This window comes from Saccopteryx leptura, chromosome 2, assembly GCF_036850995.1.
Source record: "Saccopteryx leptura isolate mSacLep1 chromosome 2, mSacLep1_pri_phased_curated, whole genome shotgun sequence".
Taxonomy (NCBI): Eukaryota; Metazoa; Chordata; class Mammalia; order Chiroptera; family Emballonuridae; genus Saccopteryx; species Saccopteryx leptura.
In genome coordinates, this window is record NC_089504.1 from 181417228 (window position 1) to 181423490 (window position 6263).

Sequence of the window (6263 nt, forward strand, 5' to 3'; positions counted from 1 at the left end):
TTTTTCCATTCTTTGGTACCTTACCACACAAGGACATTTTGCACTTTGGGAAGAGTGCTCAGAGAAACATTGTGATGGGCACCTTTATAACTGTTGAAATTGTATGACTTATACTGTTACTGTAATTTGTTTATATGTGATAGCTATATAAATTTACCAGCACTTCCAACTGCCCTTTTGTTGTCCCACCTGGCTGCCTGACCTCACCCTTACTTATTGGATAATCGCCTCTGAGGCAGAAGAGTTCCAGAAAGCTGCTCAATCGCCCCTAGGAGAAGAGTTCCAGGAAGCTGAAACCGTAAAACCGTAAAAGGGATCATACCAGAACTTTTGACTCAGTACCCCCTCAAGATCTCCCAAACCCTATAAAATTTGCCCCTAGTCTGTAAGCGGTGCCCTTCTCCCCAGAGAAGTGCCTGGCAGTATTCTTTTCTTCCTTTCAATAAAAGCCTGTTACTCTGGTCTTTTAGGACTCCCATGGATTCCAACATTTGGTGCCGAAACCCAGGACAGGGTACTAACTGCCTGGACGATTCCTCTTTGCCGTCCAAACTTACAACCAGGGAAGCAATGGGCAGCGGCAGCTCGTCCTGGGCTTACTCCCTGATTCTGTTTGGACGTGTAATTGTAGGTTGATTGGCCGGCGATCTGTCCCTGTCCCGAACCCCTGCTGGACCAGAAGGTAAGGAGTTTCTCCCTTCCCCTCCCCCTGTTGGCTTCTCTTTTCCACAAAATTTTCTCTGGTCAGACGGTTTTCTCTGACACACCTCACGTTTTGAGGGGTATGACTTTCAGTCTCAGTAGACTGCATGAAAGACTAGGCACCTAGCAAAACCTCTCCACTCTCTCTCTATGGTGGTGATGACCTCTATCAGGGACGACTTCCTCACATGGAGATTTTCTCCTCTTGGGACAGTGACAAAAGGCGGGGATGCCCCCTCTTGCTCACTTGCCTCCATGGTTCTTCAGGGTCTAAGCCTTCTGACTAGACCCCTCTAGGATGTCTCATAAAAAACCTCACTAAGTTGGGCCTCTCTGACCTTAAGCCAAAAAAATCTCATTTTCTTCTGTAACACAGCGTGGCCCCAATACAAATTAGACAATGACTCCCATTGGCCTAAAAATGGGACATTCGATTACAATATTCTGAGAGACCTAGATAATTTTTGCCACTGAACTGGGAAGGCATCAGAAATTCCTTACGTGCAGGCCTCTCTTCTCCCTTCACTCCTGTCCTTAATCTCTAAGCCTCTTGTTCTACACGCAGGCTGTTTTTGGCCAGAGAAACCTCACCTAAAACCTTTGCTCCTAATCTTTCCTTCTCCATAGACTCCCAACTCTCTTCCCCTCCTGCCTGACCCCCGGGGTCACTCCTCTCTCGGGACCCCTCTCTGATCCCTCTGCAGATCTCTTTTGCTTGATTCTCTTCCCTCCAGAAGCTCCCTTTCCTCTCTTCGCTGAATCCTCTTTTTCACTCACCTGCAAATACCATTCTCTCTTTCTCCTCCCCTGCTGACCAGGGGTCCCTCCCTTCTCCAATATGTTCTTAAACCCCTCCTCCCTCCTTACAGACTGGCAGCTCTGTCTCTTTGTCTTCTTTGACCCATCTCCCCACCCCACCAGCTTCGGCTGTCTCTTTTTCTTCTTCCACCCATCCTCCCCCCTCCTCAGAGACTGACTGTGCCTTCCAATACCCCTCGTCCTCTCCCCTTTCCTCAGAGCTCTAAATCTTTTGACTCCTCTGACCACATGGCACCACCACCAGCACTTTAATCTCCTCCTCCTCCTTCTGCAGATTCTGACCCTCCTTCTTTTCCATCCAGCTGCTCACACTGTCCATCTGCTTTCTCTCTTCCTCCCTTCTGTGCTGACAACTCCCTGCCACCTCAAAAAGCTTAAAAAAGCAGAGTTGTCTATTGAGCTGTGTGAGTAATCTGTTTTGTCTCTTTGTTTATCAGAAAATATCTCTAGTATAATTTTAATTAAAACAAGTAAAGCGCGCTCATTTAAATTTCTTAATTTATAATTTATATGTAAAGTCTTTGTTTAATGTGTAACTGTGTCTGTTTCTAAGGCCTTAAGCCAATAATTACCCACCTCTTTGTTAAGCCTAATCCAAAGGGACTTGAAACATTGAAGACACAAACAAAATCCGTCGATTCCACACCAGAGCTTTATTGTCTAGCTTGGCCAAACGGCGGGAACTCCGACAGAAATCTGACAGAGAGCGCGCCGGCCCTTTGTTCTACCTAGTTTTTATAGTTTTGCAAGTGGGAAGTACAGAAGCAAAAATTGCAATTAGATGCTTTTTACCACTATTGGTTATAGTCATATGTCCTTTAACATGATAGGACCATGTTCAATTTGCAAGCCATACATCATTTTGGAGAAAACAAAATTTACAAGTCAACACAATGGTAGAAAGATGTCTCTTTACATATTAAAAGGCATTCCTATATTTTCTAGTGTTTATCCACCATCTCTTTGTCCAGAGTCACACACATTAACCACATGCATTCACATAGGAGAGATAGTTTCCGTGGGGACAACTACCCACAAATGGCTCATTACTATAAGAAAAGGTTTATTTTGGCTTTTCTCTTCCTGCACCTGGCAAACCATTCACCCTTTTCCCCACAGGTGTGGTGGAATGTCAGGGAATCCATGTTTTCCTTCCCTTTGCATTTACAATACAATGCCAAGGGCCATCTTGGTTTTAGGCCAATCACGCAGTACAGAGATTATTCTCAAAATTTCTCTGCACACCTTAACCCAAATTAATAAAATGTTCTTCAAGTCTCTTAAAATATTAATATTAATTCTGCAGCTTTTGGTACTTTACAACAACTGTGGCTGAAGTGGTGCAGTGGCTCCTCATCTTAAATCAAAGCTTACTCATCCCCATAGACTCTCCCTGCAATACCCCCATCCTTTTTGTTCAAAAACCTTCAGGGGCTTATTGTCTCGTACAGGCCTTACACCTGATCAATGAGGCAGTAATTCCCCTCCATCCAGTAGTCCCTAATCTCTACAGGTTACTGCCACACATTCCCTCAAACACTACTCACTTCACAATCCTAGACCTCAAAAATGCCTTCTTTACCATTCCTCTACTCCCTGACTCTTACTTTCTGTTTGCCTTTACTTGGACTGACTCGGACACAAATGCAGCCCAGCAACATACAGGGACTGTCTTATCCCAGGGGTTCAAAAAGAGCCCACACCTGTTTGGGCAGGCACTAGCTCAGGATTTAACAGTATGCAATCTCAAAACTAGTACTCTCTTACAATATGTAGATAACCTACTCCTCTGCAGCCCCTCCCTGCCTGCCTCAAGGAGAAACACCTCCACCCTTCTTAACTTCCTCGCTGTGAAGGGATATCGTGTCTTCTCTGCTAAGGCTCAACTTCACTCTCAGTCCCTAGTCTATCTGGGCATCGCCTTAACCCCCACCACCTGAGGTTTCACCCTAGATCAAACTCAGACCCTCCACAGTCTCCAACCACCTACCACTGCAGATCAAGTCCTTTCTTTCTTTAGTCTAATAGGCTTCTTTAGACACTAGATTCCCAGTTTTGCTCTCTTAGTCAAGCCCTTCAGTGAGATCTTCTGAGCATGGCTTTTAAGGTCTATAATGGCCAAGGAGTGATAGAAAAAGCAAATAAGGCCCAAAAGAAGTCAGGAAATACCAGCTTTTGGCATACGCTCTTAAAGGCTCCAGCACCTTAAAGGGCTTCATAGAATTCCATCAGGGCCCTGCTCCAGAGTGGAAAGAAAGGTCAGTGAACTGAAGCCTGCCAGGCTTCCCGACCCCACCAAGGGACACACCTCTGCTGTGAAAAGAAGGACATGAGAAGGTAAGCTTCCCCCTTGCTCCTTGGAGGGAGGGTTCAGTCTCTTCTAGCCCTGCTCCAGCTACCTGTGACCTGACCTGGCCCAGCATGCTGGGAATTGCCACTGAAGGCCCAAGGACATCATTCATGAGCCTAAGGTATTTCTTCCAAGTAGCAGATAAACTGATCTCATTTCTTGTAAACACAAGGGCCATCTACTATGCCTTGCCTGAATATTTGAGTTTTATTTATCCCTCAAAGATCTCTACTGTGGGTATTGACAGTTTGATTTTGTTGCTTTATTTAATATATAGTATCTCCTTTATTCCTCTTGTCGCAATGCCCCATGCCCTTTGTAGGCTGGGACCTGCTGCTAATTCCAGCTAGAAGCAGTGGTCACTAGGACCTAAACTCTAACTGCAAAGTGTAGAAATGTAACCACCCTTTCCCTAAGCACTTGCAGGATTTACAGGTTACTCAGCAAACTGTTCAAAGAGTGTCCAAGAGGCACTTCCAGCATTACATCACCCAAGGACTGATTTTCACGTGGACAGGTCCACACACCGTGATCCTGACAACTCCGACTGCTGCTAAAGTAGAAAAACGGCATGCCTTACTCCAACAATGAACCAGAAGCTGATTGGTCTGTGTATGGCGAATATATGAAAAAACTAAGGAATCTTTTTTTTTTTTTTTTAATATGGTACGCTTCACGAATTTGCATGTCATCCTTGCGCAGGGGCCATGCTAATCTTCTCTGTATCATTCCAATTTTAGTATATGTGCTGCCGAAGCGAGCACAACTAAGGACTCTTAATCAGACTTAGGGAAAAGGGAAACTAGGGTAAAAAGAAAGTCAACTTAATTATCACTAAAGGTTAAAGATTTTTAAATCAAGAATTCTGACTAGAAAGGAATTGTATGGTTTTGATAATAGAAGGTATAAGGTATGGAAATTCTTACCGGGGTCCAGCCCGGGGGGGATCCAGGGGTCCCACAGGAGGAGACAGCGTCGGCGAAAATGGAGTGAGAGAGCCGAATTCTTTTCCTTCTCTTTATTTTCCGGTTAGCATTTACTGCCAGGCATCTCTACCAAATGCTAGTATAGCTCCCTTTTTTATACACACACACCGAGTTACAATCACATGGTGTTAATTATTATTTTTGTTTCACTATGTTTGCATGTTTCTGGACAACAGTTAATTTACATCTATGAGTCACAAATCAGGTAGCAAATCATTCAAAATACAAAATAACTTGAATAGCGATAACAACATCAGTAAAAGCTTTTAGAGTATTAGTTCTAAAAGGCTTGCCTCTAAAGAAATTAACATAACATCAAGAATAGCTTTCATCCAAAGATATGCAGAGTGCACTTGCAAGATAGCCCAGCAGCAACACAAGACATTCCATGGATTTCCCTACATTTTTAAATCTCATGAGAACATCTCATTGAGAAAGCCTAGCAATTGCCTTTAGTCAAAAGACAATTCTCTTAGTAAAACATTCTTTTCTTGCTGACTACGCTCTCATCCTAGGCCACACAATGGGCCATCCTACTATACCTTACCTAAGATACTATTGTCTAGTCAAATATTACTTATTTATTATATTTAAACACTAGTTAAGTTCTGACTCTATTCTTCTCAGAATATACCACTATTTGCAGATCAAAGAAGAAAGGAATGTTTCTCTACTTATCACATGAAAAGGCTAGGGAGGAAAAATGTTAAGTGAAGGCCGAAGGGTGCTCTGTGCACAGCCACTGCTTCCTACCCATTCACAAGTCACAATCTATTCTTTTTATCATGATTAAGAAGGAATTCTCCTACAAACTTAACCCTTTACGAGGGATATCATAGCCAGCCTCTTATGTCTATGAGCCCAGTTCAAGGGGCTTACAGGCTTTTCTGTGGAACTTACACCCTCTGTCTCATTTCCAAAGAAATCACTACGAATCTACAGGGAAAGCACGGTACTATTATCCCTGTGCCATAATTAATAGCACATACCCAGAAAAGGGGGGATATAAGGCCAGATTAATTCAAAAAGTCAAAGGGGGAAGTATCGTTGTGCCTTTCCTTTGTGGTGACTTTGTCACCCCGCAGCCATTGGTCTTCTCTGCTGTGACTTTGTCAGCCAGCAGTTGTGGGTCTTCTCCTGCTGTGACCTTGTCAGCCAGCAGTTGTGGGTCGGCTCCCGACAAATTCTTTTGAAAGAAAAAGGAAAAAGCAAGTTGTTATGAAGGCCAGTTATTTCTGGATAAGAAAGTGCATGAGAGCTGTCATAGAAGGTTTGTGCAGGTTGTAGGAGGTTTGTACAGAGAAAAAGAATTTGAACAGTCAGAAAACAGGTTTTCAAAGAATGTTTAATCAGTCACCCTAGCTAACACTCCTCTACTCTCCCCACTTATTGGGATGACTCTTTCC

General features: G+C 43.7%; 1 non-coding gene across 1 annotated transcript; it reads right to left on the minus strand.

The window, feature by feature from the left end:
- Positions 1-4528: 4528 nt before the first annotated feature.
- Positions 4529-4635, minus strand: LOC136396436 (U6 spliceosomal RNA). The gene has a single exon (XR_010749723.1). It is a non-coding gene; the product is annotated as a U6 spliceosomal RNA (small nuclear RNA).
- Between the last annotated feature and the right edge of the window lie 1628 nt (positions 4636-6263).